Raw genomic sequence first — 26,197 nt, forward strand, 5'->3', positions numbered from 1 at the left:
TTTAATAGGATCAAATTTCCTTGTGTTTTCAATTAGCATCTGCCTTGTATTTATAAGACAAACAAGAATATTGTTGCTGAATGCAGCTTGTGTGTGCTTTGTGCTCCTTTGCCCTGTTCAAATGATGAAAGGAAATAAAGTTTGTATTTTATCCAACTACCTGTGCTAAAAAGTGATGGGAACAGTGTTTGTAATTTCTTCTACTTTTTCAGTGACACAAAGTTCAAGCTGCTTATCTAATTGGTGAAAATGCAATGTCTGTTTATCACACTCACTTTGACTATATATGTTGTAGCAAGAGATTGTTTCTCGCTTACGGCCATACCAGCCTGGGTACGCCCGATCTCGTCTGATCTCGGAAGCTAAGCAGGGTCGGGCCTGGTTAGTACTTGGATGGGAGACCGCCTGGGAATACCAGGTGCTGTAAGCATTTTGTCCACGAGGGTGTGCTCTTGCACTATTTCATCAGCAACACTGCCTTGTATTAAGCATTTAATGATGAATTGACTAAATGTCTGTTTTATCAGACTCACTTTGACTATATATGTTGTAGCAAGAGATTGTTTCTCGCTTACGGCCATACCAGCCTGGGTACGCCCGATCTCGTCTGATCTCGGAAGCTAAGCAGGGTCGGGCCTGGTTAGTACTTGGATGGGAGACCGCCTGGGAATACCAGGTGCTGTAAGCATTTTGTCCACGAGGGTGTGCCCCTGCACTATTTCATCAGCAACACTGCCTTGTAGTAAGCATTTAATGATGAATTGACTAAATGCAGCTTCCTGCCTTTTTAATAGGATCAAATTTCCTTGTGTTTTCAATTAGCATCTGCCTTGTATTTATAAGACAAACAAGAATATTGTTGCTGAATGCAGCTTGTGTGTGCTTTGTGCTCCTTTGCCCTGTTCAAATGATGAAAGGAAATAAAGTTTGTATTTTATCCAACTACCTGTGCTAAAAAGTGATGGGAACAGTGTTTGTAATTTCTTCTACTTTTTCAGTGACACAAAGTTCAAGCTGCTTATCTAATTGGTGAAAATGCAATGTCTGTTTATCACACTCACTTTGACTATATATGTTGTAGCAAGAGATTGTTTCTCGCTTACGGCCATACCAGCCTGGGTACGCCCGATCTCGTCTGATCTCGGAAGCTAAGCAGGGTCGGGCCTGGTTAGTACTTGGATGGGAGACCGCCTGGGAATACCAGGTGCTGTAAGCATTTTGTCCACGAGGGTGTGCCCCTGCACTATTTCATCAGCAACACTGCCTTGTAGTAAGCATTTAATGATGAATTGACTAAATGCAGCTTCCTGCCTTTTTAATAGGATCAAATTTCCTTGTGTTTTCAATTAGCATCTGCCTTGTATTTATAAGACAAACAAGAATATTGTTGCTGAATGCAGCTTGTGTGTGCTTTGTGCTCCTTTGCCCTGTTCAAATGATGAAAGGAAATAAAGTTTGTATTTTATCCAACTACCTGTGCTAAAAAGTGATGGGAACAGTGTTTGTAATTTCTTCTACTTTTTCAGTGACACAAAGTTCAAGCTGCTTATCTAATTGGTGAAAATGCAATGTCTGTTTATCACACTCACTTTGACTATATATGTTGTAGCAAGAGATTGTTTCTCGCTTACGGCCATACCAGCCTGGGTACGCCCGATCTCGTCTGATCTCGGAAGCTAAGCAGGGTCGGGCCTGGTTAGTACTTGGATGGGAGACCGCCTGGGAATACCAGGTGCTGTAAGCATTTTGTCCACGAGGGTGTGCTCTTGCACTATTTCATCAGCAACACTGCCTTGTATTAAGCATTTAATGATGAATTGACTAAATGTCTGTTTTATCAGACTCACTTTGACTATATATGTTGTAGCAAGAGATTGTTTCTCGCTTACGGCCATACCAGCCTGGGTACGCCCGATCTCGTCTGATCTCGGAAGCTAAGCAGGGTCGGGCCTGGTTAGTACTTGGATGGGAGACCGCCTGGGAATACCAGGTGCTGTAAGCATTTTGTCCACGAGGGTGTGCCACTGCACTATTTCATCAGCAACACTGCCTTGTAGTAAGCATTTAATGATGAATTGACTAAATGCAGCTTCCTGCCTTTTTAATAGGATCAAATTTCCTTGTGTTTTCAATTAGCATCTGCCTTGTATTTATAAGACAAACAAGAATATTGTTGCTGAATGCAGCTTGTGTGTGCTTTGTGCTCCTTTGCCCTGTTCAAATGATGAAAGGAAATAAAGTTTGTATTTTATCCAACTACCTGTGCTAAAAAGTGATGGGAACAGTGTTTGTAATTTCTTCTACTTTTTCAGTGACACAAAGTTCAAGCTGCTTATCTAATTGGTGAAAATGCAATGTCTGTTTATCACACTCACTTTGACTATATATGTTGTAGCAAGAGATTGTTTCTCGCTTACGGCCATACCAGCCTGGGTACGCCCGATCTCGTCTGATCTCGGAAGCTAAGCAGGGTCGGGCCTGGTTAGTACTTGGATGGGAGACCGCCTGGGAATACCAGGTGCTGTAAGCATTTTGTCCACGAGGGTGTGCTCTTGCACTATTTCATCAGCAACACTGCCTTGTATTAAGCATTTAATGATGAATTGACTAAATGTCTGTTTTATCAGACTCACTTTGACTATATATGTTGTAGCAAGAGATTGTTTCTCGCTTACGGCCATACCAGCCTGGGTACGCCCGATCTCGTCTGATCTCGGAAGCTAAGCAGGGTCGGGCCTGGTTAGTACTTGGATGGGAGACCGCCTGGGAATACCAGGTGCTGTAAGCATTTTGTCCACGAGGGTGTGCCACTGCACTATTTCATCAGCAACACTGCCTTGTAGTAAGCATTTAATGATGAATTGACTAAATGCAGCTTCCTGCCTTTTTAATAGGATCAAATTTCCTTGTGTTTTCAATTAGCATCTGCCTTGTATTTATAAGACAAACAAGAATATTGTTGCTGAATGCAGCTTGTGTGTGCTTTGTGCTCCTTTGCCCTGTTCAAATGATGAAAGGAAATAAAGTTTGTATTTTATCCAACTACCTGTGGTAAAAAGTGATGGGAACAGTGTTTGTAATTTCTTCTACTTTTTCAGTGACACAAAGTTCAAGCTGCTTATCTAATTGGTGAAAATGCAATGTCTGTTTATCACACTCACTTTGACTATATATGTTGTAGCAAGAGATTGTTTCTCGCTTACGGCCATACCAGCCTGGGTACGCCCGATCTCGTCTGATCTCGGAAGCTAAGCAGGGTCGGGCCTGGTTAGTACTTGGATGGGAGACCGCCTGGGAATACCAGGTGCTGTAAGCATTTTGTCCACGAGGGTGTGCTCTTGCACTATTTCATCAGCAACACTGCCTTGTATTAAGCATTTAATGATGAATTGACTAAATGTCTGTTTTATCAGACTCACTTTGACTATATATGTTGTAGCAAGAGATTGTTTCTCGCTTACGGCCATACCAGCCTGGGTACGCCCGATCTCGTCTGATCTCGGAAGCTAAGCAGGGTCGGGCCTGGTTAGTACTTGGATGGGAGACCGCCTGGGAATACCAGGTGCTGTAAGCATTTTGTCCACGAGGGTGTGCTCTTGCACTATTTCATCAGCAACACTGCCTTGTATTAAGCATTTAATGATGAATTGACTAAATGTCTGTTTTATCAGACTCACTTTGACTATATATGTTGTAGCAAGAGATTGTTTCTCGCTTACGGCCATACCAGCCTGGGTACGCCCGATCTCGTCTGATCTCGGAAGCTAAGCAGGGTCCGGCCTGGTTAGTACTTGGATGGGAGACCGCCTGGGAATACCAGGTGCTGTAAGCATTTTGTCCACGAGGGTGTGCCCCTGCACTATTTCATCAGCAACACTGCCTTGTAGTAAGCATTTAATGATGAATTGACTAAATGCAGCTTCCTGCCTTTTTAATAGGATCAAATTTCCTTGTGTTTTCAATTAGCATCTGCCTTGTATTTATAAGACAAACAAGAATATTGTTGCTGAATGCAGCTTGTGTGTGCTTTGTGCTCCTTTGCCCTGTTCAAATGATGAAAGGAAATAAAGTTTGTATTTTATCCAACTACCTGTGCTAAAAAGTGATGGGAACAGTGTTTGTAATTTCTTCTACTTTTTCAGTGACACAAAGTTCAAGCTGCTTATCTAATTGGTGAAAATGCAATGTCTGTTTATCACACTCACTTTGACTATATATGTTGTAGCAAGAGATTGTTTCTCGCTTACGGCCATACCAGCCTGGGTACGCCCGATCTCGTCTGATCTCGGAAGCTAAGCAGGGTCGGGCCTGGTTAGTACTTGGATGGGAGACCGCCTGGGAATACCAGGTGCTGTAAGCATTTTGTCCACGAGGGTGTGCCCCTGCACTATTTCATCAGCAACACTGCCTTGTAGTAAGCATTTAATGATGAATTGACTAAATGCAGCTTCCTGCCTTTTTAATAGGATCAAATTTCCTTGTGTTTTCAATTAGCATCTGCCTTGTATTTATAAGACAAACAAGAATATTGTTGCTGAATGCAGCTTGTGTGTGCTTTGTGCTCCTTTGCCCTGTTCAAATGATGAAAGGAAATAAAGTTTGTATTTTATCCAACTACCTGTGCTAAAAAGTGATGGGAACAGTGTTTGTAATTTCTTCTACTTTTTCAGTGACACAAAGTTCAAGCTGCTTATCTAATTGGTGAAAATGCAATGTCTGTTTATCACACTCACTTTGACTATATATGTTGTAGCAAGAGATTGTTTCTCGCTTACGGCCATACCAGCCTGGGTACGCCCGATCTCGTCTGATCTCGGAAGCTAAGCAGGGTCGGGCCTGGTTAGTACTTGGATGGGAGACCGCCTGGGAATACCAGGTGCTGTAAGCATTTTGTCCACGAGGGTGTGCTCTTGCACTATTTCATCAGCAACACTGCCTTGTATTAAGCATTTAATGATGAATTGACTAAATGTCTGTTTTATCAGACTCACTTTGACTATATATGTTGTAGCAAGAGATTGTTTCTCGCTTACGGCCATACCAGCCTGGGTACGCCGGATCTCGTCTGATCTCGGAAGCTAAGCAGGGTCGGGCCTGGTTAGTACTTGGATGGGAGACCGCCTGGGAATACCAGGTGCTGTAAGCATTTTGTCCACGAGGGTGTGCCCCTGCACTATTTCATCAGCAACACTGCCTTGTAGTAAGCATTTAATGATGAATTGACTAAATGCAGCTTCCTGCCTTTTTAATAGGATCAAATTTCCTTGTGTTTTCAATTAGCATCTGCCTTGTATTTATAAGACAAACAAGAATATTGTTGCTGAATGCAGCTTGTGTGTGCTTTGTGCTCCTTTGCCCTGTTCAAATGATGAAAGGAAATAAAGTTTGTATTTTATCCAACTACCTGTGCTAAAAAGTGATGGGAACAGTGTTTGTAATTTCTTCTACTTTTTCAGTGACACAAAGTTCAAGCTGCTTATCTAATTGGTGAAAATGCAATGTCTGTTTATCACACTCACTTTGACTATATATGTTGTAGCAAGAGATTGTTTCTCGCTTACGGCCATACCAGCCTGGGTACGCCCGATCTCGTCTGATCTCGGAAGCTAAGCAGGGTCGGGCCTGGTTAGTACTTGGATGGGAGACCGCCTGGGAATACCAGGTGCTGTAAGCATTTTGTCCACGAGGGTGTGCTCTTGCACTATTTCATCAGCAACACTGCCTTGTATTAAGCATTTAATGATGAATTGACTAAATGTCTGTTTTATCAGACTCACTTTGACTATATATGTTGTAGCAAGAGATTGTTTCTCGCTTACGGCCATACCAGCCTGGGTACGCCGGATCTCGTCTGATCTCGGAAGCTAAGCAGGGTCGGGCCTGGTTAGTACTTGGATGGGAGACCGCCTGGGAATACCAGGTGCTGTAAGCATTTTGTCCACGAGGGTGTGCCCCTGCACTATTTCATCAGCAACACTGCCTTGTAGTAAGCATTTAATGATGAATTGACTAAATGCAGCTTCCTGCCTTTTTAATAGGATCAAATTTCCTTGTGTTTTCAATTAGCATCTGCCTTGTATTTATAAGACAAACAAGAATATTGTTGCTGAATGCAGCTTGTGTGTGCTTTGTGCTCCTTTGCCCTGTTCAAATGATGAAAGGAAATAAAGTTTGTATTTTATCCAACTACCTGTGCTAAAAAGTGATGGGAACAGTGTTTGTAATTTCTTCTACTTTTTCAGTGACACAAAGTTCAAGCTGCTTATCTAATTGGTGAAAATGCAATGTCTGTTTATCACACTCACTTTGACTATATATGTTGTAGCAAGAGATTGGTTCTCGCTTACGGCCATACCAGCCTGGGTACGCCCGATCTCGTCTGATCTCGGAAGCTAAGCAGGGTCAGGCCTGGTTAGTACTTGGATGGGAGACCGCCTGGGAATACCAGTTGCTGTAAGCATTTTGTCCACGAGGGTGTGCCCCTGCACTATTTCATCAGCAACACTGCCTTGTAGTAAGCATTTAATGATGAATTGACTAAATGCAGCTTCCTGCCTTTTTAATAGGATCAAATTTCCTTGTGTTTTCAATTAGCATCTGCCTTGTATTTATAAGACAAACAAGAATATTGTTGCTGAATGCAGCTTGTGTGTGCTTTGTGCTCCTTTGCCCTGTTCAAATGATGAAAGGAAATAAAGTTTGTATTTTATCCAACTACCTGTGGTAAAAAGTGATGGGAACAGTGTTTGTAATTTCTTCTACTTTTTCAGTGACACAAAGTTCAAGCTGCTTATCTAATTGGTGAAAATGCAATGTCTGTTTATCACACTCACTTTGACTATATATGTTGTAGCAAGAGATTGTTTCTCGCTTACGGCCATACCAGCCTGGGTACGCCCGATCTCGTCTGATCTCGGAAGCTAAGCAGGGTCGGGCCTGGTTAGTACTTGGATGGGAGACCGCCTGGGAATACCAGGTGCTGTAAGCATTTTGTCCACGAGGGTGTGCCCCTGCACTATTTCATCAGCAACACTGCCTTGTAGTAAGCATTTAATGATGAATTGACTAAATGCAGCTTCCTGCCTTTTTAATAGGATCAAATTTCCTTGTGTTTTCAATTAGCATCTGCCTTGTATTTATAAGACAAACAAGAATATTGTTGCTGAATGCAGCTTGTGTGTGCTTTGTGCTCCTTTGCCCTGTTCAAATGATGAAAGGAAATAAAGTTTGTATTTTATCCAACTACCTGTGGTAAAAAGTGATGGGAACAGTGTTTGTAATTTCTTCTACTTTTTCAGTGACACAAAGTTCAAGCTGCTTATCTAATTGGTGAAAATGCAATGTCTGTTTATCACACTCACTTTGACTATATATGTTGTAGCAAGAGATTGTTTCTCGCTTACGGCCATACCAGCCTGGGTACGCCCGATCTCGTCTGATCTCGGAAGCTAAGCAGGGTCGGGCCTGGTTAGTACTTGGATGGGAGACCGCCTGGGAATACCAGGTGCTGTAAGCATTTTGTCCACGAGGGTGTGCTCTTGCACTATTTCATCAGCAACACTGCCTTGTATTAAGCATTTAATGATGAATTGACTAAATGTCTGTTTTATCAGACTCACTTTGACTATATATGTTGTAGCAAGAGATTGTTTCTCGCTTACGGCCATACCAGCCTGGGTACGCCCGATCTCGTCTGATCTCGGAAGCTAAGCAGGGTCGGGCCTGGTTAGTACTTGGATGGGAGACCGCCTGGGAATACCAGGTGCTGTAAGCATTTTGTCCACGAGGGTGTGCTCTTGCACTATTTCATCAGCAACACTGCCTTGTATTAAGCATTTAATGATGAATTGACTAAATGTCTGTTTTATCAGACTCACTTTGACTATATATGTTGTAGCAAGAGATTGTTTCTCGCTTACGGCCATACCAGCCTGGGTACGCCCGATCTCGTCTGATCTCGGAAGCTAAGCAGGGTCGGGCCTGGTTAGTACTTGGATGGGAGACCGCCTGGGAATACCAGGTGCTGTAAGCATTTTGTCCACGAGGGTGTGCCCCTGCACTATTTCATCAGCAACACTGCCTTGTAGTAAGCATTTAATGATGAATTGACTAAATGCAGCTTCCTGCCTTTTTAATAGGATCAAATTTCCTTGTGTTTTCAATTAGCATCTGCCTTGTATTTATAAGACAAACAAGAATATTGTTGCTGAATGCAGCTTGTGTGTGCTTTGTGCTCCTTTGCCCTGTTCAAATGATGAAAGGAAATAAAGTTTGTATTTTATCCAACTACCTGTGCTAAAAAGTGATGGGAACAGTGTTTGTAATTTCTTCTACTTTTTCAGTGACACAAAGTTCAAGCTGCTTATCTAATTGGTGAAAATGCAATGTCTGTTTATCACACTCACTTTGACTATATATGTTGTAGCAAGAGATTGGTTCTCGCTTACGGCCATACCAGCCTGGGTACGCCCGATCTCGTCTGATCTCGGAAGCTAAGCAGGGTCAGGCCTGGTTAGTACTTGGATGGGAGACCGCCTGGGAATACCAGGTGCTGTAAGCATTTTGTCCACGAGGGTGTGCCCCTGCACTATTTCATCAGCAACACTGCCTTGTAGTAAGCATTTAATGATGAATTGACTAAATGCAGCTTCCTGCCTTTTTAATAGGATCAAATTTCCTTGTGTTTTCAATTAGCATCTGCCTTGTATTTATAAGACAAACAAGAATATTGTTGCTGAATGCAGCTTGTGTGTGCTTTGTGCTCCTTTGCCCTGTTCAAATGATGAAAGGAAATAAAGTTTGTATTTTATCCAACTACCTGTGGTAAAAAGTGATGGGAACAGTGTTTGTAATTTCTTCTACTTTTTCAGTGACACAAAGTTCAAGCTGCTTATCTAATTGGTGAAAATGCAATGTCTGTTTATCACACTCACTTTGACTATATATGTTGTAGCAAGAGATTGTTTCTCGCTTACGGCCATACCAGCCTGGGTACGCCCGATCTCGTCTGATCTCGGAAGCTAAGCAGGGTCGGGCCTGGTTAGTACTTCGATGGGAGACCGCCTGGGAATACCAGGTGCTGTAAGCATTTTGTCCACGAGGGTGTGCCCCTGCACTATTTCATCAGCAACACTGCCTTGTAGTAAGCATTTAATGATGAATTGACTAAATGCAGCTTCCTGCCTTTTTAATAGGATCAAATTTCCTTGTGTTTTCAATTAGCATCTGCCTTGTATTTATAAGACAAACAAGAATATTGTTGCTGAATGCAGCTTGTGTGTGCTTTGTGCTCCTTTGCCCTGTTCAAATGATGAAAGGAAATAAAGTTTGTATTTTATCCAACTACCTGTGGTAAAAAGTGATGGGAACAGTGTTTGTAATTTCTTCTACTTTTTCAGTGACACAAAGTTCAAGCTGCTTATCTAATTGGTGAAAATGCAATGTCTGTTTATCACACTCACTTTGACTATATATGTTGTAGCAAGAGATTGTTTCTCGCTTACGGCCATACCAGCCTGGGTACGCCCGATCTCGTCTGATCTCGGAAGCTAAGCAGGGTCGGGCCTGGTTAGTACTTGGATGGGAGACCGCCTGGGAATACCAGGTGCTGTAAGCATTTTGTCCACGAGGGTGTGCTCTTGCACTATTTCATCAGCAACACTGCCTTGTATTAAGCATTTAATGATGAATTGACTAAATGTCTGTTTTATCAGACTCACTTTGACTATATATGTTGTAGCAAGAGATTGTTTCTCGCTTACGGCCATACCAGCCTGGGTACGCCCGATCTCGTCTGATCTCGGAAGCTAAGCAGGGTCGGGCCTGGTTAGTACTTGGATGGGAGACCGCCTGGGAATACCAGGTGCTGTAAGCATTTTGTCCACGAGGGTGTGCCCCTGCACTATTTCATCAGCAACACTGCCTTGTAGTAAGCATTTAATGATGAATTGACTAAATGCAGCTTCCTGCCTTTTTAATAGGATCAAATTTCCTTGTGTTTTCAATTAGCATCTGCCTTGTATTTATAAGACAAACAAGAATATTGTTGCTGAATGCAGCTTGTGTGTGCTTTGTGCTCCTTTGCCCTGTTCAAATGATGAAAGGAAATAAAGTTTGTATTTTATCCAACTACCTGTGGTAAAAAGTGATGGGAACAGTGTTTGTAATTTCTTCTACTTTTTCAGTGACACAAAGTTCAAGCTGCTTATCTAATTGGTGAAAATGCAATGTCTGTTTATCACACTCACTTTGACTATATATGTTGTAGCAAGAGATTGTTTCTCGCTTACGGCCATACCAGCCTGGGTACGCCCGATCTCGTCTGATCTCGGAAGCTAAGCAGGGTCGGGCCTGGTTAGTACTTGGATGGGAGACCGCCTGGGAATACCAGGTGCTGTAAGCATTTTGTCCACGAGGGTGTGCTCTTGCACTATTTCATCAGCAACACTGCCTTGTATTAAGCATTTAATGATGAATTGACTAAATGTCTGTTTTATCAGACTCACTTTGACTATATATGTTGTAGCAAGAGATTGTTTCTCGCTTACGGCCATACCAGCCTGGGTACGCCCGATCTCGTCTGATCTCAGAAGCTAAGCAGGGTCGGGCCTGGTTAGTACTTGGATGGGAGACCGCCTGGGAATACCAGGTGCTGTAAGCATTTTGTCCACGAGGGTGTGCTCTTGCACTATTTCATCAGCAACACTGCCTTGTATTAAGCATTTAATGATGAATTGACTAAATGTCTGTTTTATCAGACTCACTTTGACTATATATGTTGTAGCAAGAGATTGTTTCTCGCTTACGGCCATACCAGCCTGGGTACGCCCGATCTCGTCTGATCTCGGAAGCTAAGCAGGGTCGGGCCTGGTTAGTACTTGGATGGGAGACCGCCTGGGAATACCAGGTGCTGTAAGCATTTGGTCCACGAGGGTGTGCCCCTGCACTATTTCATCAGCAACACTGCCTTGTAGTAAGCATTTAATGATGAATTGACTAAATGCAGCTTCCTGCCTTTTTAATAGGATCAAATTTCCTTGTGTTTTCAATTAGCATCTGCCTTGTATTTATAAGACAAACAAGAATATTGTTGCTGAATGCAGCTTGTGTGTGCTTTGTGCTCCTTTGCCCTGTTCAAATGATGAAAGGAAATAAAGTTTGTATTTTATCCAACTACCTGTGGTAAAAAGTGATGGGAACAGTGTTTGTAATTTCTTCTACTTTTTCAGTGACACAAAGTTCAAGCTGCTTATCTAATTGGTGAAAATGCAATGTCTGTTTATCACACTCACTTTGACTATATATGTTGTAGCAAGAGATTGTTTCTCGCTTACGGCCATACCAGCCTGGCTACGCCCGATCTCGTCTGATCTCGGAAGCTAAGCAGGGTCGGGCCTGGTTAGTACTTGGATGGGAGACCGCCTGGGAATACCAGGTGCTGTAAGCATTTTGTCCACGAGGGTGTGCTCTTGCACTATTTCATCAGCAACACTGCCTTGTATTAAGCATTTAATGATGAATTGACTAAATGTCTGTTTTATCAGACTCACTTTGACTATATATGTTGTAGCAAGAGATTGTTTCTCGCTTACGGCCATACCAGCCTGGGTACGCCCGATCTCGTCTGATCTCGGAAGCTAAACAGGGTCGGGCCTGGTTAGTACTTGGATGGGAGACCGCCTGGGAATACCAGGTGCTGTAAGCATTTTGTCCACGAGGGTGTGCCCCTGCACTATTTCATCAGCAACACTGCCTTGTAGTAAGCATTTAATGATGAATTGACTAAATGCAGCTTCCTGCCTTTTTAATAGGATCAAATTTCCTTGTGTTTTCAATTAGCATCTGCCTTGTATTTATAAGACAAACAAGAATATTGTTGCTGAATGCAGCTTGTGTGTGCTTTGTGCTCCTTTGCCCTGTTCAAATGATGAAAGGAAATACAGTTTGTATTTTATCCAACTACCTGTGCTAAAAAGTGATGGGAACAGTGTTTGTAATTTCTTCTACTTTTTCAGTGACACAAAGTTCAAGCTGCTTATCTAATTGGTGAAAATGCAATGTCTGTTTATCACACTCACTTTGACTATATATGTTGTAGCAAGAGATTGTTTCTCGCTTACGGCCATACCAGCCTGGGTACGCCCGATCTCGTCTGATCTCGGAAGCTAAGCAGGGTCGGGCCTGGTTAGTACTTGGATGCGAGACCGCCTGGGAATACCAGGTGCTGTAAGCATTTTGTCCACGAGGGTGTGCCCCTGCACTATTTCATCAGCAACACTGCCTTGTAGTAAGCATTTAATGATGAATTGACTAAATGCAGCTTCCTGCCTTTTTAATAGGATCAAATTTCCTTGTGTTTTCAATTAGCATCTGCCTTGTATTTATAAGACAAACAAGAATATTGTTGCTGAATGCAGCTTGTGTGTGCTTTGTGCTCCTTTGCCCTGTTCAAATGATGAAAGGAAATAAAGTTTGTATTTTATCCAACTACCTGTGGTAAAAAGTGATGGGAACAGTGTTTGTAATTTCTTCTACTTTTTCAGTGACACAAAGTTCAAGCTGCTTATCTAATTGGTGAAAATGCAATGTCTGTTTATCACACTCACTTTGACTATATATGTTGTAGCAAGAGATTGTTTCTCGCTTACGGCCATACCAGCCTGGGTACGCCCGATCTCGTCTGATCTCGGAAGCTAAGCAGGGTCGGGCCTGGTTAGTACTTGGATGGGAGACCGCCTGGGAATACCAGGTGCTGTAAGCATTTTGTCCACGAGGGTGTGCTCTTGCACTATTTCATCAGCAACACTGCCTTGTATTAAGCATTTAATGATGAATTGACTAAATGTCTGTTTTATCAGACTCACTTTGACTATATATGTTGTAGCAAGAGATTGTTTCTCGCTTACGGCCATACCAGCCTGGGTACGCCCGATCTCGTCTGATCTCGGAAGCTAAGCAGGGTCGGGCCTGGTTAGTACTTGGATGGGAGACCGCCTGGGAATACCAGGTGCTGTAAGCATTTTGTCCACGAGGGTGTGCCCCTGCACTATTTCATCAGCAACACTGCCTTGTAGTAAGCATTTAATGATGAATTGACTAAATGCAGCTTCCTGCCTTTTTAATAGGATCAAATTTCCTTGTGTTTTCAATTAGCATCTGCCTTGTATTTATAAGACAAACAAGAATATTGTTGCTGAATGCAGCTTGTGTGTGCTTTGTGCTCCTTTGCCCTGTTCAAATGATGAAAGGAAATAAAGTTTGTATTTTATCCAACTACCTGTGGTAAAAAGTGATGGGAACAGTGTTTGTAATTTCTTCTACTTTTTCAGTGACACAAAGTTCAAGCTGCTTATCTAATTGGTGAAAATGCAATGTCTGTTTATCACACTCACTTTGACTATATATGTTGTAGCAAGAGATTGTTTCTCGCTTACGGCCATACCAGCCTGGGTACGCCCGATCTCGTCTGATCTCGGAAGCTAAGCAGGGTCGGGCCTGGTTAGTACTTGGATGGGAGACCGCCTGGGAATACCAGGTGCTGTAAGCATTTTGTCCACGAGGGTGTGCTCTTGCACTATTTCATCAGCAACACTGCCTTGTATTAAGCATTTAATGATGAATTGACTAAATGTCTGTTTTATCAGACTCACTTTGACTATATATGTTGTAGCAAGAGATTGTTTCTCGCTTACGGCCATACCAGCCTGGGTACGCCCGATCTCGTCTGATCTCGGAAGCTAAGCAGGGTCGGGCCTGGTTAGTACTTGGATTGGAGACCGCCTGGGAATACCAGGTGCTGTAAGCATTTTGTCCACGAGGGTGTGCCCCTGCACTATTTCATCAGCAACACTGCCTTGTAGTAAGCATTTAATGATGAATTGACTAAATGCAGCTTCCTGCCTTTTTAATAGGATCAAATTTCCTTGTGTTTTCAATTAGCATCTGCCTTGTATTTATAAGACAAACAAGAATATTGTTGCTGAATGCAGCTTGTGTGTGCTTTGTGCTCCTTTGCCCTGTTCAAATGATGAAAGGAAATAAAGTTTGTATTTTATCCAACTACCTGTGCTAAAAAGTGATGGGAACAGTGTTTGTAATTTCTTCTACTTTTTCAGTGACACAAAGTTCAAGCTGCTTATCTAATTGGTGAAAATGCAATGTCTGTTTATCACACTCACTTTGACTATATATGTTGTAGCAAGAGATTGTTTCTCGCTTACGGCCATACCAGCCTGGGTACGCCCGATCTCGTCTGATCTCGGAAGCTAAGCAGGGTCGGGCCTGGTTAGTACTTGGATGGGAGACCGCCTGGGAATACCAGGTGCTGTAAGCATTTTGTCCACGAGGGTGTGCTCTTGCACTATTTCATCAGCAACACTGCCTTGTATTAAGCATTTAATGATGAATTGACTAAATGTCTGTTTTATCAGACTCACTTTGACTATATATGTTGTAGCAAGAGATTGTTTCTCGCTTACGGCCATACCAGCCTGGGTACGCCCGATCTCGTCTGATCTCGGAAGCTAAGCAGGGTCGGGCCTGGTTAGTACTTGGATGGGAGACCGCCTGGGAATACCAGGTGCTGTAAGCATTTTGTCCACGAGGGTGTGCCCCTGCACTATTTCATCAGCAACACTGCCTTGTAGTAAGCATTTAATGATGAATTGACTAAATGCAGCTTCCTGCCTTTTTAATAGGATCAAATTTCCTTGTGTTTTCAATTAGCATCTGCCTTGTATTTATAAGACAAACAAGAATATTGTTGCTGAATGCAGCTTGTGTGTGCTTTGTGCTCCTTTGCCCTGTTCAAATGATGAAAGGAAATAAAGTTTGTATTTTATCCAACTACCTGTGGTAAAAAGTGATGGGAACAGTGTTTGTAATTTCTTCTACTTTTTCAGTGACACAAAGTTCAAGCTGCTTATCTAATTGGTGAAAATGCAATGTCTGTTTATCACACTCACTTTGACTATATATGTTGTAGCAAGAGATTGTTTCTCGCTTACGGCCATACCAGCCTGGGTACGCCCGATCTCGTCTGATCTCGGAAGCTAAGCAGGGTCGGGCCTGGTTAGTACTTGGATGGGAGACCGCCTGGGAATACCAGGTGCTGTAAGCATTTTGTCCACGAGGGTGTGCTCTTGCACTATTTCATCAGCAACACTGCCTTGTATTAAGCATTTAATGATGAATTGACTAAATGTCTGTTTTATCAGACTCACTTTGACTATATATGTTGTAGCAAGAGATTGTTTCTCGCTTACGGCCATACCAGCCTGGGTACGCCCGATCTCGTCTGATCTCGGAAGCTAAGCAGGGTCGGGCCTGGTTAGTACTTGGATGGGAGACCGCCTGGGAATACCAGGTGCTGTAAGCATTTTGTCCACGAGGGTGTGCTCTTGCACTATTTCATCAGCAACACTGCCTTGTATTAAGCATTTAATGATGAATTGACTAAATGTCTGTTTTATCAGACTCACTTTGACTATATATGTTGTAGCAAGAGATTGTTTCTCGCTTACGGCCATACCAGCCTGGGTACGCCCGATCTCGTCTGATCTCGGAAGCTAAGCAGGGTCGGGCCTGGTTAGTACTTGGATGGGAGACCGCCTGGGAATACCAGGTGCTGTAAGCATTTTGTCCACGAGGGTGTGCTCTTGCACTATTTCATCAGCAACACTGCCTTGTATTAAGCATTTAATGATGAATTGACTAAATGTCTGTTTTATCAGACTCACTTTGACTATATATGTTGTAGCAAGAGATTGTTTCTCGCTTACGGCCATACCAGCCTGGGTACGCCCGATCTCGTCTGATCTCGGAAGCTAAGCAGGGTCGGGCCTGGTTAGTACTTGGATGGGAGACCGCCTGGGAATACCAGGTGCTGTAAGCATTTTGTCCACGAGGGTGTGCCCCTGCACTATTTCATCAGCAACACTGCCTTGTAGTAAGCATTTAATGATGAATTGACTAAATGCAGCTTCCTGCCTTTTTAATAGGATCAAATTTCCTTGTGTTTTCAATTAGCATCTGCCTTGTATTTATAAGACAAACAAGAATATTGTTGCTGAATGCAGCTTGTGTGTGCTTTGTGCTCCTTTGCCCTGTTCAAATGATGAAAGGAAATAAAGTTTGTATTTTATCCAACTACCTGTGCTAAAAAGTGATGGGAACAGTGTTTGTAATTTCTTCTACTTTTTCAGTGACACAAAGTTCAAGCTGCTTATCTAATTGGTGAAAATGCAATGTCTGTTTATCACACTCACTTTGACTATATATGTTGTAGCAAGAGATTGGTTCTCGCTTACGGCCATACCAGCCTGGGTACGCCCGATCTCGTCTGATCTCGGAAGCTAAGCAGGGTCAGGCCTGGTTAGTACTTGGATGGGAGACCGCCTGGGAATACCAGGTGCTGTAAGCATTTTGTCCACGAGGGTGTGCCCCTGCACTATTTCATCAGCAACACTGCCTTGTAGTAAGCATTTAATGATGAATTGACTAAATGCAGCTTCCTGCCTTTTTAATAGGATCAAATTTCCTTGTGTTTTCAATTAGCATCTGCCTTGTATTTATAAGACAAACAAGAATATTGTTGCTGAATGCAGCTTGTGTGTGCTTTGTGCTCCTTTGCCCTGTTCAAATGATGAAAGGAAATAAAGTTTGTATTTTATCCAACTACCTGTGGTAAAAAGTGATGGGAACAGTGTTTGTAATTTCTTCTACTTTTTCAGTGACACAAAGTTCAAGCTGCTTATCTAATTGGTGAAAATGCAATGTCTGTTTATCACACTCACTTTGACTATATATGTTGTAGCAAGAGATTGTTTCTCGCTTACGGCCATACCAGCCTGGGTACGCCCGATCTCGTCTGATCTCGGAAGCTAAGCAGGGTCGGGCCTGGTTAGTACTTGGATGGGAGACCGCCTGGGAATACCAGGTGCTGTAAGCATTTTGTCCACGAGGGTGTGCCCCTGCACTATTTCATCAGCAACACTGCCTTGTAGTAAGCATTTAATGATGAATTGACTAAATGCAGCTTCCTGCCTTTTTAATAGGATCAAATTTCCTTGTGTTTTCAATTAGCATCTGCCTTGTATTTATAAGACAAACAAGAATATTGTTGCTGAATGCAGCTTGTGTGTGCTTTGTGCTCCTTTGCCCTGTTCAAATGATGAAAGGAAATAAAGTTTGTATTTTATCCAACTACCTGTGGTAAAAAGTGATGGGAACAGTGTTTGTAATTTCTTCTACTTTTTCAGTGACACAAAGTTCAAGCTGCTTATCTAATTGGTGAAAATGCAATGTCTGTTTATCACACTCACTTTGACTATATATGTTGTAGCAAGAGATTGTTTCTCGCTTACGGCCATACCAGCCTGGGTACGCCCGATCTCGTCTGATCTCGGAAGCTAAGCAGGGTCGGGCCTGGTTAGTACTTGGATGGGAGACCGCCTGGGAATACCAGGTGCTGTAAGCATTTTGTCCACGAGGGTGTGCTCTTGCACTATTTCATCAGCAACACTGCCTTGTATTAAGCATTTAATGATGAATTGACTAAATGTCTGTTTTATCAGACTCACTTTGACTATATATGTTGTAGCAAGAGATTGTTTCTCGCTTACGGCCATACCAGCCTGGGTACGCCCGATCTCGTCTGATCTCGGAAGCTAAGCAGGGTCGGGCCTGGTTAGTACTTGGATGGGAGACCGCCTGGGAATACCAGGTGCTGTAAGCATTTTGTCCACGAGGGTGTGCTCTTGCACTATTTCATCAGCAACACTGCCTTGTATTAAGCATTTAATGATGAATTGACTAAATGTCTGTTTTATCAGACTCACTTTGACTATATATGTTGTAGCAAGAGATTGTTTCTCGCTTACGGCCATACCAGCCTGGGTACGCCCGATCTCGTCTGATCTCGGAAGCTAAGCAGGGTCGGGCCTGGTTAGTACTTGGATGGGAGACCGCCTGGGAATACCAGGTGCTGTAAGCATTTTGTCCACGAGGGTGTGCCCCTGCACTATTTCATCAGCAACACTGCCTTGTAGTAAGCATTTAATGATGAATTGACTAAATGCAGCTTCCTGCCTTTTTAATAGGATCAAATTTCCTTGTGTTTTCAATTAGCATCTGCCTTGTATTTATAAGACAAACAAGAATATTGTTGCTGAATGCAGCTTGTGTGTGCTTTGTGCTCCTTTGCCCTGTTCAAATGATGAAAGGAAATAAAGTTTGTATTTTATCCAACTACCTGTGCTAAAAAGTGATGGGAACAGTGTTTGTAATTTCTTCTACTTTTTCAGTGACACAAAGTTCAAGCTGCTTATCTAATTGGTGAAAATGCAATGTCTGTTTATCACACTCACTTTGACTATATATGTTGTAGCAAGAGATTGGTTCTCGCTTACGGCCATACCAGCCTGGGTACGCCCGAACTCGTCTGATCTCGGAAGCTAAGCAGGGTCAGGCCTGGTTAGTACTTGGATGGGAGACCGCCTGGGAATACCAGGTGCTGTAAGCATTTTGTCCACGAGGGTGTGCCCCTGCACTATTTCATCAGCAACACTGCCTTGTAGTAAGCATTTAATGATGAATTGACTAAATGCAGCTTCCTGCCTTTTTAATAGGATCAAATTTCCTTGTGTTTTCAATTAGCATCTGCCTTGTATTTATAAGACAAACAAGAATATTGTTGCTGAATGCAGCTTGTGTGTGCTTTGTGCTCCTTTGCCCTGTTCAAATGATGAAAGGAAATAAAGTTTGTATTTTATCCAACTACCTGTGGTAAAAAGTGATGGGAACAGTGTTTGTAATTTCTTCTACTTTTTCAGTGACACAAAGTTCAAGCTGCTTATCTAATTGGTGAAAATGCAATGTCTGTTTATCACACTCACTTTGACTATATATGTTGTAGCAAGAGATTGTTTCTCGCTTACGGCCATACCAGCCTGGGTACTCCCGATCTCGTCTGATCTCGGAAGCTAAGCAGGGTCGGGCCTGGTTAGTACTTGGATGGGAGACCGCCTGGGAATACCAGGTGCTGTAAGCATTTTGTCCACGAGGGTGTGCTCTTGCACTATTTCATCAGCAACACTGCCTTGTATTAAGCATTTAATGATGAATTGACTAAATGTCTGTTTTATCAGACTCACTTTGACTATATATGTTGTAGCAAGAGATTGTTTCTCGCTTACGGCCATACCAGCCTGGGTACGCCCGATCTCGTCTGATCTCGGAAGCTAAGCAGGGTCGGGCCTGGTTAGTACTTGGATGGGAGACCGCCTGGGAATACCAGGTGCTGTAAGCATTTTGTCCACGAGGGTGTGCCCCTGCACTATTTCATCAGCAACACTGCCTTGTAGTAAGCATTTAATGATGAATTGACTAAATGCAGCTTCCTGCCTTTTTAATAGGATCAAATTTCCTTGTGTTTTCAATTAGCATCTGCCTTGTATTTATAAGACAAACAAGAATATTGTTGCTGAATGCAGCTTGTGTGTGCTTTGTGCTCCTTTGCCCTGTTCAAATGATGAAAGGAAATAAAGTTTGTATTTTATCCAACTACCTGTGGTAAAAAGTGATGGGAACAGTGTTTGTAATTTCTTCTACTTTTTCAGTGACACAAAGTTCAAGCTGCTTATCTAATTGGTGAAAATGCAATGTCTGTTTATCACACTCACTTTGACTATATATGTTGTAGCAAGAGATTGTTTCTCGCTTACGGCCATACCAGCCTGGGTACGCCCGATCTCGTCTGATCTCGGAAGCTAAGCAGGGTCGGGCCTGGTTAGTACTTGGATGGGAGACCGCCTGGGAATACCAGGTGCTGTAAGCATTTTGTCCACGAGGGTGTGCTCTTGCACTATTTCATCAGCAACACTGCCTTGTATTAAGCATTTAATGATGAATTGACTAAATGTCTGTTTTATCAGACTCACTTTGACTATATATGTTGTAGCAAGAGATTGTTTCTCGCTTACGGCCATACCAGCCTGGGTACGCCCGATCTCGTCTGATCTCGGAAGCTAAGCAGGGTCGGGCCTGGTTAGTACTTGGATGGGAGACCGCCTGGGAATACCAGGTGCTGTAAGCATTTTGTCCACGAGGGTGTGCCCCTGCACTATTTCATCAGCAACACTGCCTTGTAGTAAGCATTTAATGATGAATTGACTAAATGCAGCTTCCTGCCTTTTTAATAGGATCAAATTTCCTTGTGTTTTCAATTAGCATCTGCCTTGTATTTATAAGACAAACAAGAATATTGTTGCTGAATGCAGCTTGTGTGTGCTTTGTGCTCCTTTGCCCTGTTCAAATGATGAAAGGAAATAAAGTTTGTATTTTATCCAACTACCTGTGGTAAAAAGTGATGGGAACAGTGTTTGTAATTTCTTCTACTTTTTCAGTGACACAAAGTTCAAGCTGCTTATCTAATTGGTGAAAATGCAATGTCTGTTTATCACACTCACTTTGACTATATATGTTGTAGCAAGAGATTGTTTCTCGCTTACGGCCATACCAGCCTGGGTACGCCCGATCTCGTCTGATCTCGGAAGCTAAGCAGGGTCGGGCCTGGTTAGTACTTGGATGGGAGACCGCCTGGGAATACCAGGTGCTGTAAGCATTTTGTCCACGAGGGTGTGCTCTTGCACTATTTCATCAGCAACACTGCCTTGTATTAAGCATTTAATGATGAATTGACTAAATGTCTGTTTTATCAGACTCACTTTGACTATATATGTTGTAGCAAGAGATTGTTTCTCGCTTACGGCCATACCAGCCTGGGTACGCCCGATCTCGTCTGATCTCGGAAGCTAAGCAGGGTCGGGCCTGGTTAGTACTTGGATGGGAGACCGCCTGGGAATACCAGGTGCTGTAAGCATTTTGTCCACGAGGGTGTGCCCCTGCACTATTTCATCAGCAACACTGCCTTGTAGTAAGCATTTAATGATGAATTGACTAAATGCAGCTTCCTGCCTTTTTAATAGGATCAAATTTCCTTGTGTTTTCAATTAGCATCTGCCTTGTATTTATAAGACAAACAAGAATATTGTTGCTGAATGCAGCTTGTGTGTGCTTTGTGCTCCTTTGCCCTGTTCAAATGATGAAAGGAAATAAAGTTTGTATTTTATCCAACTACCTGTGCTAAAAAGTGATGGGAACAGTGTTTGTAATTTCTTCTACTTTTTCAGTGACACAAAGTTCAAGCTGCTTATCTAATTGGTGAAAATGCAATGTCTGTTTATCACACTCACTTTGACTATATATGTTGTAGCAAGAGATTGTTTCTCGCTTACGGCCATACCAGCCTGGGTACGCCCGATCTCGTCTGATCTCGGAAGCTAAGCAGGGTCGGGCCTGGTTAGTACTTGGATGGGAGACCGCCTGGGAATACCAGGTGCTGTAAGCATTTTGTCCACGAGGGTGTGCCCCTGCACTATTTCATCAGCAACACTGCCTTGTAGTAAGCATTTAATGATGAATTGACTAAATGCAGCTTCCTGCCTTTTTAATAGGATCAAATTTCCTTGTGTTTTCAATTAGCATCTGCCTTGTATTTATAAGACAAACAAGAATATTGTTGCTGAATGCAGCTTGTGTGTGCTTTGTGCTCCTTTGCCCTGTTCAAATGATGAAAGGAAATAAAGTTTGTATTTTATCCAACTACCTGTGGTAAAAAGTGATGGGAACAGTGTTTGTAATTTCTTCTACTTTTTCAGTGACACAAAGTTCAAGCTGCTTATCTAATTGGTGAAAATGCAATGTCTGTTTATCACACTCACTTTGACTATATATGTTGTAGCAAGAGATTGTTTCTCGCTTACGGCCATACCAGCCTGGGTACGCCCGATCTCGTCTGATCTCGGAAGCGAAGCAGGGTCGGGCCTGGTTAGTACTTGGATGGGAGACCGCCTGGGAATACCAGGTGCTGTAAGCATTTTGTCCACGAGGGTGTGCCCCTGCACTATTTCATCAGCAACACTGCCTTGTAGTAAGCATTTAATGATGAATTGACTAAATGCAGCTTCCTGCCTTTTTAATAGGATCAAATTTCCTTGTGTTTTCAATTAGCATCTGCCTTGTATTTATAAGACAAACAAGAATATTGTTGCTGAATGCAGCTTGTGTGTGCTTTGTGCTCCTTTGCCCTGTTCAAATGATGAAAGGAAATAAAGTTTGTATTTTATCCAACTACCTGTGGTAAAAAGTGATGGGAACAGTGTTTGTAATTTCTTCTACTTTTTCAGTGACACAAAGTTCAAGCTGCTTATCTAATTGGTGAAAATGCAATGTCTGTTTATCACACTCACTTTGACTATATATGTTGTAGCAAGAGATTGTTTCTCGCTTACGGCCATACCAGCCTGGGTACGCCCGATCTCGTCTGATCTCGGAAGCTAAGCAGGGTCGGGCCTGGTTAGTACTTGGATGGGAGACCGCCTGGGAATACCAGGTGCTGTAAGCATTTTGTCCACGAGGGTGTGCTCTTGCACTATTTCATCAGCAACACTGCCTTGTATTAAGCATTTAATGATGAATTGACTAAATGTCTGTTTTATCAGACTCACTTTGACTATATATGTTGTAGCAAGAGATTGTTTCTCGCTTACGGCCATACCAGCCTGGGTACGCCCGATCTCGTCTGATCTCGGAAGCTAAGCAGGGTCGGGCCTGGTTAGTACTTGGATGGGAGACCGCCTGGGAATACCAGGTGCTGTAAGCATTTTGTCCACGAGGGTGTGCCCCTGCACTATTTCATCAGCAACACTGCCTTGTAGTAAGCATTTAATGATGAATTGACTAAATGCAGCTTCCTGCCTTTTTAATAGGATCAAATTTCCTTGTGTTTTCAATTAGCATCTGCCTTGTATTTATAAGACAAACAAGAATATTGTTGCTGAATGCAGCTTGTGTGTGCTTTGTGCTCCTTTGCCCTGTTCAAATGATGAAAGGAAATAAAGTTTGTATTTTATCCAACTACCTGTGCTAAAAAGTGATGGGAACAGTGTTTGTAATTTCTTCTACTTTTTCAGTGACACAAAGTTCAAGCTGCTTATCTAATTGGTGAAAATGCAATGTCTGTTTATCACACTCACTTTGACTATATATGTTGTAGCAAGAGATTGTTTCTCGCTTACGGCCATACCAGCCTGGGTACGCCCGATCTCGTCTGATCTCGGAAGCTAAGCAGGGTCGGGCCTGGTTAGTACTTGGATGGGAGACCGCCTGGGAATACCAGGTGCTGTAAGCATTTTGTCCACGAGGGTGTGCTCTTGCACTATTTCATCAGCAACACTGCCTTGTATTAAGCATTTAAGGATGAATTGACTAAATGTCTGTTTTATCAGACTCACTTTGACTATATATGTTGTAGCAAGAGATTGTTTCTCGCTTACGGCCATACCAGCCTGGGTACGCCCGATCTCGTCTGATCTCGGAAGCTAAGCAGGGTCGGGCCTGGTTAGTACTTGGATGGGAGACCGCCTGGGAATACCAGGTGCTGTAAGCATTTTGTCCACGAGGGTGTGCCCCTGCACTATTTCATCAGCAACACTGCCTTGTAGTAAGCATTTAATGATGAATTGACTAAATGCAGCTTCCTGCCTTTTTAATAGGATCAAATTTCCTTGTGTTTTCAATTAGCATCTGCCTTGTATTTATAAGACAAACAAGAATATTGTTGCTGAATGCAGCTTGTGTGTGCTTTGTGCTCCTTTGCCCTGTTCAAATGATGAAAGGAAATAAAGTTTGTATTTTATCCAACTACCTGTGCTAAAAAGTGATGGGAACAGTGTTTGTAATTTCTTCTACTTTTTCAGTGACACAAAGTTCAAGCTGCTTATCTAATTGGTGAAAATGCAATGTCTGTTTATCACACTCACTTTGACTATATATGTTGTAGCAAGAGATTGGTTCTCGCTTACGGCCATACCAGCCTGGGTACGCCCGATCTCGTCTGATCTCGGAAGCTAAGCAGGGTCAGGCCTGGTTAGTACTTGGATGGGAGACCGCCTGGGAATACCAGGTGCTGTAAGCATTTTGTCCACGAGGGTGTGCCCCTGCACTATTTCATCAGCAACACTGCCTTGTAGTAAGCATTTAATGATGAATTGACTAAATGCAGCTTCCTGCCTTTTTAATAGGATCAAATTTCCTTGTGTTTTCAATTAGCATCTGCCTTGTATTTATAAGACAAACAAGAATATTGTTGCTGAATGCAGCTTGTGTGTGCTTTGTGCTCCTTTGCCCTGTTCAAATGATGAAAGGAAATAAAGTTTGTATTTTATCCAACTACCTGTGCTAAAAAGTGATGGGAACAGTGTTTGTAATTTCTTCTACTTTTTCAGTGACACAAAGTTCAAGCTGCTTATCTAATTGGTGAAAATGCAATGTCTGTTTATCACACTCACTTTGACTATATATGTTGTAGCAAGAGATTGTTTCTCGCTTACGGCCATACCAGCCTGGGTACGCCCGATCTCGTCTGATCTCGGAAGCTAAGCAGGGTCGGGCCTGGTTAGTACTTGGATGGGAGACCGCCTGGGAATACCAGGTGCTGTAAGCATTTTGTCCACGAGGGTGTGCTCTTGCACTATTTCATCAGCAACACTGCCTTGTATTAAGCATTTAATGATGAATTGACTAAATGTCTGTTTTATCAGACTCACTTTGACTATATATGTTGTAGCAAGAGATTGTTTCTCGCTTACGGCCATACCAGCCTGGGTACGCCCGATCTCGTCTGATCTCGGAAGCTAAGCAGGGTCGGGCCTGGTTAGTACTTGGATGGGAGACCGCCTGGGAATACCAGGTGCTGTAAGCATTTTGTCCACGAGGGTGTGCTCTTGCACTATTTCATCAGCAACACTGCCTTGTAGTAAGCATTTAATGATGAATTGACTAAATGCAGCTTCCTGCCTTTTTAATAGGATCAAATTTCCTTGTGTTTTCAATTAGCATCTGCCTTGTATTTATAAGACAAACAAGAATATTGTTGCTGAATGCAGCTTGTGTGTGCTTTGTGCTCCTTTGCCCTGTTCAAATGATGAAAGGAAATAAAGTTTGTATTTTATCCAACTACCTGTGGTAAAAAGTGATGGGAACAGTGTTTGTAATTTCTTCTACTTTTTCAGTGACACAAAGTTCAAGCTGCTTATCTAATTGGTGAAAATGCAATGTCTGTTTATCACACTCACTTTGACTATATATGTTGTAGCAAGAGATTGTTTCTCGCTTACGGCCATACCAGCCTGGGTACGCCCGATCTCGTCTGATCTCGGAAGCTAAGCAGGGTCGGGCCTGGTTAGTACTTGGATGGGAGACCGCCTGGGAATACCAGGTGCTGTAAGCATTTTGTCCACGAGGGTGTGCTCTTGCACTATTTCATCAGCAACACTGCCTTGTATTAAGCATTTAATGATGAATTGACTAAATGTCTGTTTTATCAGACTCACTTTGACTATATATGTTGTAGCAAGAGATTGTTTCTCGCTTACGGCCATACCAGCCTGGGTACGCCCGATCTCGTCTGATCTCGGAAGCTAAGCAGGGTCGGGCCTGGTTAGTACTTGGATGGGAGACCGCCTGGGAATACCAGGTGCTGTAAGCATTTTGTCCACGAGGGTGTGCCCCTGCACTATTTCATCAGCAACACTGCCTTGTAGTAAGCATTTAATGATGAATTGACTAAATGCAGCTTCCTGCCTTTTTAATAGGATCAAATTTCCTTGTGTTTTCAATTAGCATCTGCCTTGTATTTATAAGACAAACAAGAATATTGTTGCTGAATGCAGCTTGTGTGTGCTTTGTGCTCCTTTGCCCTGTTCAAATGATGAAAGGAAATAAAGTTTGTATTTTATCCAACTACCTGTGCTAAAAAGTGATGGGAACAGTGTTTGTAATTTCTTCTACTTTTTCAGTGACACAAAGTTCAAGCTGCTTATCTAATTGGTGAAAATGCAATGTCTGTTTATCACACTCACTTTGACTATATATGTTGTAGCAAGAGATTGTTTCTCGCTTACGGCCATACCAGCCTGGGTACGCCCGATCTCGTCTGATCTCGGAAGCTAAGCAGGGTCGGGCCTGGTTAGTACTTGGATGGGAGACCGCCTGGGAATACCAGGTGCTGTAAGCATTTTGTCCACGAGGGTGTGCCCCTGCACTATTTCATCAGCAACACTGCCTTGTAGTAAGCATT

At 42.7% G+C, this 26,197-nt stretch overlaps 64 non-coding genes across 64 annotated transcripts; all 64 read left to right on the top strand.

Annotated features, from left to right (window-relative positions):
* The first annotated feature begins 311 nt into the window (after positions 1–311).
* LOC145871839 (5S ribosomal RNA) lies at positions 312–430 on the top strand. The gene has a single exon (XR_014387470.1). It is a non-coding gene; the product is annotated as a 5S ribosomal RNA (ribosomal RNA).
* A 139-nt stretch (positions 431–569) lies between these two features.
* LOC145871840 (5S ribosomal RNA) lies at positions 570–688 on the top strand. Its single transcript, XR_014387471.1, has one exon. It is a non-coding gene; the product is annotated as a 5S ribosomal RNA (ribosomal RNA).
* A 409-nt stretch (positions 689–1,097) lies between these two features.
* LOC145871841 (5S ribosomal RNA) lies at positions 1,098–1,216 on the top strand. Its single transcript, XR_014387472.1, has one exon. It is a non-coding gene; the product is annotated as a 5S ribosomal RNA (ribosomal RNA).
* A 409-nt stretch (positions 1,217–1,625) lies between these two features.
* LOC145871842 (5S ribosomal RNA) lies at positions 1,626–1,744 on the top strand. The gene has a single exon (XR_014387473.1). It is a non-coding gene; the product is annotated as a 5S ribosomal RNA (ribosomal RNA).
* Positions 1,745–1,883: 139 nt separating this feature from the next.
* LOC145871843 (5S ribosomal RNA) lies at positions 1,884–2,002 on the top strand. Its single transcript, XR_014387474.1, has one exon. It is a non-coding gene; the product is annotated as a 5S ribosomal RNA (ribosomal RNA).
* Positions 2,003–2,411: 409 nt separating this feature from the next.
* On the top strand, positions 2,412–2,530 carry LOC145871844 (5S ribosomal RNA). Its single transcript, XR_014387475.1, has one exon. It is a non-coding gene; the product is annotated as a 5S ribosomal RNA (ribosomal RNA).
* A 139-nt stretch (positions 2,531–2,669) lies between these two features.
* On the top strand, positions 2,670–2,788 carry LOC145871846 (5S ribosomal RNA). The gene has a single exon (XR_014387477.1). It is a non-coding gene; the product is annotated as a 5S ribosomal RNA (ribosomal RNA).
* Positions 2,789–3,197: 409 nt separating this feature from the next.
* On the top strand, positions 3,198–3,316 carry LOC145871847 (5S ribosomal RNA). The gene has a single exon (XR_014387478.1). It is a non-coding gene; the product is annotated as a 5S ribosomal RNA (ribosomal RNA).
* Positions 3,317–3,455: 139 nt separating this feature from the next.
* LOC145871848 (5S ribosomal RNA) lies at positions 3,456–3,574 on the top strand. Its single transcript, XR_014387479.1, has one exon. It is a non-coding gene; the product is annotated as a 5S ribosomal RNA (ribosomal RNA).
* Positions 3,575–3,713: 139 nt separating this feature from the next.
* On the top strand, positions 3,714–3,832 carry LOC145869398 (5S ribosomal RNA). The gene has a single exon (XR_014385394.1). It is a non-coding gene; the product is annotated as a 5S ribosomal RNA (ribosomal RNA).
* Positions 3,833–4,241: 409 nt separating this feature from the next.
* On the top strand, positions 4,242–4,360 carry LOC145871849 (5S ribosomal RNA). Its single transcript, XR_014387480.1, has one exon. It is a non-coding gene; the product is annotated as a 5S ribosomal RNA (ribosomal RNA).
* A 409-nt stretch (positions 4,361–4,769) lies between these two features.
* LOC145871850 (5S ribosomal RNA) lies at positions 4,770–4,888 on the top strand. The gene has a single exon (XR_014387481.1). It is a non-coding gene; the product is annotated as a 5S ribosomal RNA (ribosomal RNA).
* A 139-nt stretch (positions 4,889–5,027) lies between these two features.
* Positions 5,028–5,146, top strand: LOC145868694 (5S ribosomal RNA). Its single transcript, XR_014384690.1, has one exon. It is a non-coding gene; the product is annotated as a 5S ribosomal RNA (ribosomal RNA).
* A 409-nt stretch (positions 5,147–5,555) lies between these two features.
* LOC145871851 (5S ribosomal RNA) lies at positions 5,556–5,674 on the top strand. The gene has a single exon (XR_014387482.1). It is a non-coding gene; the product is annotated as a 5S ribosomal RNA (ribosomal RNA).
* A 139-nt stretch (positions 5,675–5,813) lies between these two features.
* On the top strand, positions 5,814–5,932 carry LOC145868695 (5S ribosomal RNA). Its single transcript, XR_014384691.1, has one exon. It is a non-coding gene; the product is annotated as a 5S ribosomal RNA (ribosomal RNA).
* Positions 5,933–6,341: 409 nt separating this feature from the next.
* Positions 6,342–6,460, top strand: LOC145870284 (5S ribosomal RNA). The gene has a single exon (XR_014386280.1). It is a non-coding gene; the product is annotated as a 5S ribosomal RNA (ribosomal RNA).
* Positions 6,461–6,869: 409 nt separating this feature from the next.
* Positions 6,870–6,988, top strand: LOC145871852 (5S ribosomal RNA). Its single transcript, XR_014387483.1, has one exon. It is a non-coding gene; the product is annotated as a 5S ribosomal RNA (ribosomal RNA).
* Positions 6,989–7,397: 409 nt separating this feature from the next.
* On the top strand, positions 7,398–7,516 carry LOC145871853 (5S ribosomal RNA). The gene has a single exon (XR_014387484.1). It is a non-coding gene; the product is annotated as a 5S ribosomal RNA (ribosomal RNA).
* Positions 7,517–7,655: 139 nt separating this feature from the next.
* On the top strand, positions 7,656–7,774 carry LOC145871854 (5S ribosomal RNA). Its single transcript, XR_014387485.1, has one exon. It is a non-coding gene; the product is annotated as a 5S ribosomal RNA (ribosomal RNA).
* A 139-nt stretch (positions 7,775–7,913) lies between these two features.
* On the top strand, positions 7,914–8,032 carry LOC145871855 (5S ribosomal RNA). The gene has a single exon (XR_014387486.1). It is a non-coding gene; the product is annotated as a 5S ribosomal RNA (ribosomal RNA).
* A 409-nt stretch (positions 8,033–8,441) lies between these two features.
* On the top strand, positions 8,442–8,560 carry LOC145868443 (5S ribosomal RNA). Its single transcript, XR_014384439.1, has one exon. It is a non-coding gene; the product is annotated as a 5S ribosomal RNA (ribosomal RNA).
* Positions 8,561–8,969: 409 nt separating this feature from the next.
* LOC145874763 (5S ribosomal RNA) lies at positions 8,970–9,088 on the top strand. The gene has a single exon (XR_014390399.1). It is a non-coding gene; the product is annotated as a 5S ribosomal RNA (ribosomal RNA).
* A 409-nt stretch (positions 9,089–9,497) lies between these two features.
* Positions 9,498–9,616, top strand: LOC145871857 (5S ribosomal RNA). Its single transcript, XR_014387488.1, has one exon. It is a non-coding gene; the product is annotated as a 5S ribosomal RNA (ribosomal RNA).
* A 139-nt stretch (positions 9,617–9,755) lies between these two features.
* LOC145871858 (5S ribosomal RNA) lies at positions 9,756–9,874 on the top strand. Its single transcript, XR_014387489.1, has one exon. It is a non-coding gene; the product is annotated as a 5S ribosomal RNA (ribosomal RNA).
* Positions 9,875–10,283: 409 nt separating this feature from the next.
* Positions 10,284–10,402, top strand: LOC145871859 (5S ribosomal RNA). The gene has a single exon (XR_014387490.1). It is a non-coding gene; the product is annotated as a 5S ribosomal RNA (ribosomal RNA).
* Positions 10,403–10,541: 139 nt separating this feature from the next.
* On the top strand, positions 10,542–10,660 carry LOC145868485 (5S ribosomal RNA). Its single transcript, XR_014384481.1, has one exon. It is a non-coding gene; the product is annotated as a 5S ribosomal RNA (ribosomal RNA).
* Positions 10,661–10,799: 139 nt separating this feature from the next.
* On the top strand, positions 10,800–10,918 carry LOC145871860 (5S ribosomal RNA). Its single transcript, XR_014387491.1, has one exon. It is a non-coding gene; the product is annotated as a 5S ribosomal RNA (ribosomal RNA).
* A 409-nt stretch (positions 10,919–11,327) lies between these two features.
* Positions 11,328–11,446, top strand: LOC145872675 (5S ribosomal RNA). Its single transcript, XR_014388307.1, has one exon. It is a non-coding gene; the product is annotated as a 5S ribosomal RNA (ribosomal RNA).
* Positions 11,447–11,585: 139 nt separating this feature from the next.
* LOC145875028 (5S ribosomal RNA) lies at positions 11,586–11,704 on the top strand. Its single transcript, XR_014390662.1, has one exon. It is a non-coding gene; the product is annotated as a 5S ribosomal RNA (ribosomal RNA).
* A 409-nt stretch (positions 11,705–12,113) lies between these two features.
* LOC145869431 (5S ribosomal RNA) lies at positions 12,114–12,232 on the top strand. Its single transcript, XR_014385427.1, has one exon. It is a non-coding gene; the product is annotated as a 5S ribosomal RNA (ribosomal RNA).
* A 409-nt stretch (positions 12,233–12,641) lies between these two features.
* Positions 12,642–12,760, top strand: LOC145871861 (5S ribosomal RNA). The gene has a single exon (XR_014387492.1). It is a non-coding gene; the product is annotated as a 5S ribosomal RNA (ribosomal RNA).
* A 139-nt stretch (positions 12,761–12,899) lies between these two features.
* On the top strand, positions 12,900–13,018 carry LOC145871862 (5S ribosomal RNA). Its single transcript, XR_014387493.1, has one exon. It is a non-coding gene; the product is annotated as a 5S ribosomal RNA (ribosomal RNA).
* Positions 13,019–13,427: 409 nt separating this feature from the next.
* On the top strand, positions 13,428–13,546 carry LOC145871863 (5S ribosomal RNA). Its single transcript, XR_014387494.1, has one exon. It is a non-coding gene; the product is annotated as a 5S ribosomal RNA (ribosomal RNA).
* A 139-nt stretch (positions 13,547–13,685) lies between these two features.
* Positions 13,686–13,804, top strand: LOC145869291 (5S ribosomal RNA). The gene has a single exon (XR_014385287.1). It is a non-coding gene; the product is annotated as a 5S ribosomal RNA (ribosomal RNA).
* Positions 13,805–14,213: 409 nt separating this feature from the next.
* LOC145871864 (5S ribosomal RNA) lies at positions 14,214–14,332 on the top strand. The gene has a single exon (XR_014387495.1). It is a non-coding gene; the product is annotated as a 5S ribosomal RNA (ribosomal RNA).
* A 139-nt stretch (positions 14,333–14,471) lies between these two features.
* LOC145871865 (5S ribosomal RNA) lies at positions 14,472–14,590 on the top strand. Its single transcript, XR_014387496.1, has one exon. It is a non-coding gene; the product is annotated as a 5S ribosomal RNA (ribosomal RNA).
* A 409-nt stretch (positions 14,591–14,999) lies between these two features.
* Positions 15,000–15,118, top strand: LOC145871866 (5S ribosomal RNA). The gene has a single exon (XR_014387497.1). It is a non-coding gene; the product is annotated as a 5S ribosomal RNA (ribosomal RNA).
* A 139-nt stretch (positions 15,119–15,257) lies between these two features.
* On the top strand, positions 15,258–15,376 carry LOC145871868 (5S ribosomal RNA). Its single transcript, XR_014387499.1, has one exon. It is a non-coding gene; the product is annotated as a 5S ribosomal RNA (ribosomal RNA).
* Positions 15,377–15,515: 139 nt separating this feature from the next.
* Positions 15,516–15,634, top strand: LOC145871869 (5S ribosomal RNA). The gene has a single exon (XR_014387500.1). It is a non-coding gene; the product is annotated as a 5S ribosomal RNA (ribosomal RNA).
* Positions 15,635–15,773: 139 nt separating this feature from the next.
* On the top strand, positions 15,774–15,892 carry LOC145871870 (5S ribosomal RNA). The gene has a single exon (XR_014387501.1). It is a non-coding gene; the product is annotated as a 5S ribosomal RNA (ribosomal RNA).
* A 409-nt stretch (positions 15,893–16,301) lies between these two features.
* Positions 16,302–16,420, top strand: LOC145868444 (5S ribosomal RNA). Its single transcript, XR_014384440.1, has one exon. It is a non-coding gene; the product is annotated as a 5S ribosomal RNA (ribosomal RNA).
* Positions 16,421–16,829: 409 nt separating this feature from the next.
* Positions 16,830–16,948, top strand: LOC145871871 (5S ribosomal RNA). The gene has a single exon (XR_014387502.1). It is a non-coding gene; the product is annotated as a 5S ribosomal RNA (ribosomal RNA).
* A 409-nt stretch (positions 16,949–17,357) lies between these two features.
* On the top strand, positions 17,358–17,476 carry LOC145871872 (5S ribosomal RNA). Its single transcript, XR_014387503.1, has one exon. It is a non-coding gene; the product is annotated as a 5S ribosomal RNA (ribosomal RNA).
* Positions 17,477–17,615: 139 nt separating this feature from the next.
* On the top strand, positions 17,616–17,734 carry LOC145871873 (5S ribosomal RNA). The gene has a single exon (XR_014387504.1). It is a non-coding gene; the product is annotated as a 5S ribosomal RNA (ribosomal RNA).
* Positions 17,735–17,873: 139 nt separating this feature from the next.
* On the top strand, positions 17,874–17,992 carry LOC145871874 (5S ribosomal RNA). Its single transcript, XR_014387505.1, has one exon. It is a non-coding gene; the product is annotated as a 5S ribosomal RNA (ribosomal RNA).
* Positions 17,993–18,401: 409 nt separating this feature from the next.
* Positions 18,402–18,520, top strand: LOC145869695 (5S ribosomal RNA). Its single transcript, XR_014385691.1, has one exon. It is a non-coding gene; the product is annotated as a 5S ribosomal RNA (ribosomal RNA).
* A 409-nt stretch (positions 18,521–18,929) lies between these two features.
* On the top strand, positions 18,930–19,048 carry LOC145874613 (5S ribosomal RNA). Its single transcript, XR_014390249.1, has one exon. It is a non-coding gene; the product is annotated as a 5S ribosomal RNA (ribosomal RNA).
* Positions 19,049–19,187: 139 nt separating this feature from the next.
* LOC145871875 (5S ribosomal RNA) lies at positions 19,188–19,306 on the top strand. The gene has a single exon (XR_014387506.1). It is a non-coding gene; the product is annotated as a 5S ribosomal RNA (ribosomal RNA).
* A 409-nt stretch (positions 19,307–19,715) lies between these two features.
* On the top strand, positions 19,716–19,834 carry LOC145871876 (5S ribosomal RNA). Its single transcript, XR_014387507.1, has one exon. It is a non-coding gene; the product is annotated as a 5S ribosomal RNA (ribosomal RNA).
* Positions 19,835–19,973: 139 nt separating this feature from the next.
* Positions 19,974–20,092, top strand: LOC145871877 (5S ribosomal RNA). Its single transcript, XR_014387508.1, has one exon. It is a non-coding gene; the product is annotated as a 5S ribosomal RNA (ribosomal RNA).
* Positions 20,093–20,501: 409 nt separating this feature from the next.
* Positions 20,502–20,620, top strand: LOC145871879 (5S ribosomal RNA). Its single transcript, XR_014387510.1, has one exon. It is a non-coding gene; the product is annotated as a 5S ribosomal RNA (ribosomal RNA).
* Positions 20,621–20,759: 139 nt separating this feature from the next.
* LOC145871880 (5S ribosomal RNA) lies at positions 20,760–20,878 on the top strand. Its single transcript, XR_014387511.1, has one exon. It is a non-coding gene; the product is annotated as a 5S ribosomal RNA (ribosomal RNA).
* A 409-nt stretch (positions 20,879–21,287) lies between these two features.
* Positions 21,288–21,406, top strand: LOC145871881 (5S ribosomal RNA). Its single transcript, XR_014387512.1, has one exon. It is a non-coding gene; the product is annotated as a 5S ribosomal RNA (ribosomal RNA).
* A 409-nt stretch (positions 21,407–21,815) lies between these two features.
* On the top strand, positions 21,816–21,934 carry LOC145875177 (5S ribosomal RNA). The gene has a single exon (XR_014390811.1). It is a non-coding gene; the product is annotated as a 5S ribosomal RNA (ribosomal RNA).
* Positions 21,935–22,343: 409 nt separating this feature from the next.
* LOC145871882 (5S ribosomal RNA) lies at positions 22,344–22,462 on the top strand. The gene has a single exon (XR_014387513.1). It is a non-coding gene; the product is annotated as a 5S ribosomal RNA (ribosomal RNA).
* A 139-nt stretch (positions 22,463–22,601) lies between these two features.
* On the top strand, positions 22,602–22,720 carry LOC145871883 (5S ribosomal RNA). The gene has a single exon (XR_014387514.1). It is a non-coding gene; the product is annotated as a 5S ribosomal RNA (ribosomal RNA).
* Positions 22,721–23,129: 409 nt separating this feature from the next.
* LOC145871884 (5S ribosomal RNA) lies at positions 23,130–23,248 on the top strand. The gene has a single exon (XR_014387515.1). It is a non-coding gene; the product is annotated as a 5S ribosomal RNA (ribosomal RNA).
* Positions 23,249–23,387: 139 nt separating this feature from the next.
* LOC145871885 (5S ribosomal RNA) lies at positions 23,388–23,506 on the top strand. Its single transcript, XR_014387516.1, has one exon. It is a non-coding gene; the product is annotated as a 5S ribosomal RNA (ribosomal RNA).
* A 409-nt stretch (positions 23,507–23,915) lies between these two features.
* Positions 23,916–24,034, top strand: LOC145868445 (5S ribosomal RNA). The gene has a single exon (XR_014384441.1). It is a non-coding gene; the product is annotated as a 5S ribosomal RNA (ribosomal RNA).
* A 409-nt stretch (positions 24,035–24,443) lies between these two features.
* LOC145871886 (5S ribosomal RNA) lies at positions 24,444–24,562 on the top strand. The gene has a single exon (XR_014387517.1). It is a non-coding gene; the product is annotated as a 5S ribosomal RNA (ribosomal RNA).
* Positions 24,563–24,701: 139 nt separating this feature from the next.
* On the top strand, positions 24,702–24,820 carry LOC145871887 (5S ribosomal RNA). Its single transcript, XR_014387518.1, has one exon. It is a non-coding gene; the product is annotated as a 5S ribosomal RNA (ribosomal RNA).
* Positions 24,821–25,229: 409 nt separating this feature from the next.
* On the top strand, positions 25,230–25,348 carry LOC145871888 (5S ribosomal RNA). Its single transcript, XR_014387519.1, has one exon. It is a non-coding gene; the product is annotated as a 5S ribosomal RNA (ribosomal RNA).
* Positions 25,349–25,487: 139 nt separating this feature from the next.
* Positions 25,488–25,606, top strand: LOC145871890 (5S ribosomal RNA). The gene has a single exon (XR_014387521.1). It is a non-coding gene; the product is annotated as a 5S ribosomal RNA (ribosomal RNA).
* A 409-nt stretch (positions 25,607–26,015) lies between these two features.
* LOC145871891 (5S ribosomal RNA) lies at positions 26,016–26,134 on the top strand. The gene has a single exon (XR_014387522.1). It is a non-coding gene; the product is annotated as a 5S ribosomal RNA (ribosomal RNA).
* Positions 26,135–26,197: the final 63 nt, after the last annotated feature.

The sequence above is a fragment of the Salmo salar genome, unplaced genomic scaffold (genome assembly GCF_965601325.2).
Source record: "Salmo salar unplaced genomic scaffold, fSalSal1 ptg000293l, whole genome shotgun sequence".
NCBI lineage: Eukaryota > Metazoa > Chordata > Actinopteri > Salmoniformes > Salmonidae > Salmo > Salmo salar.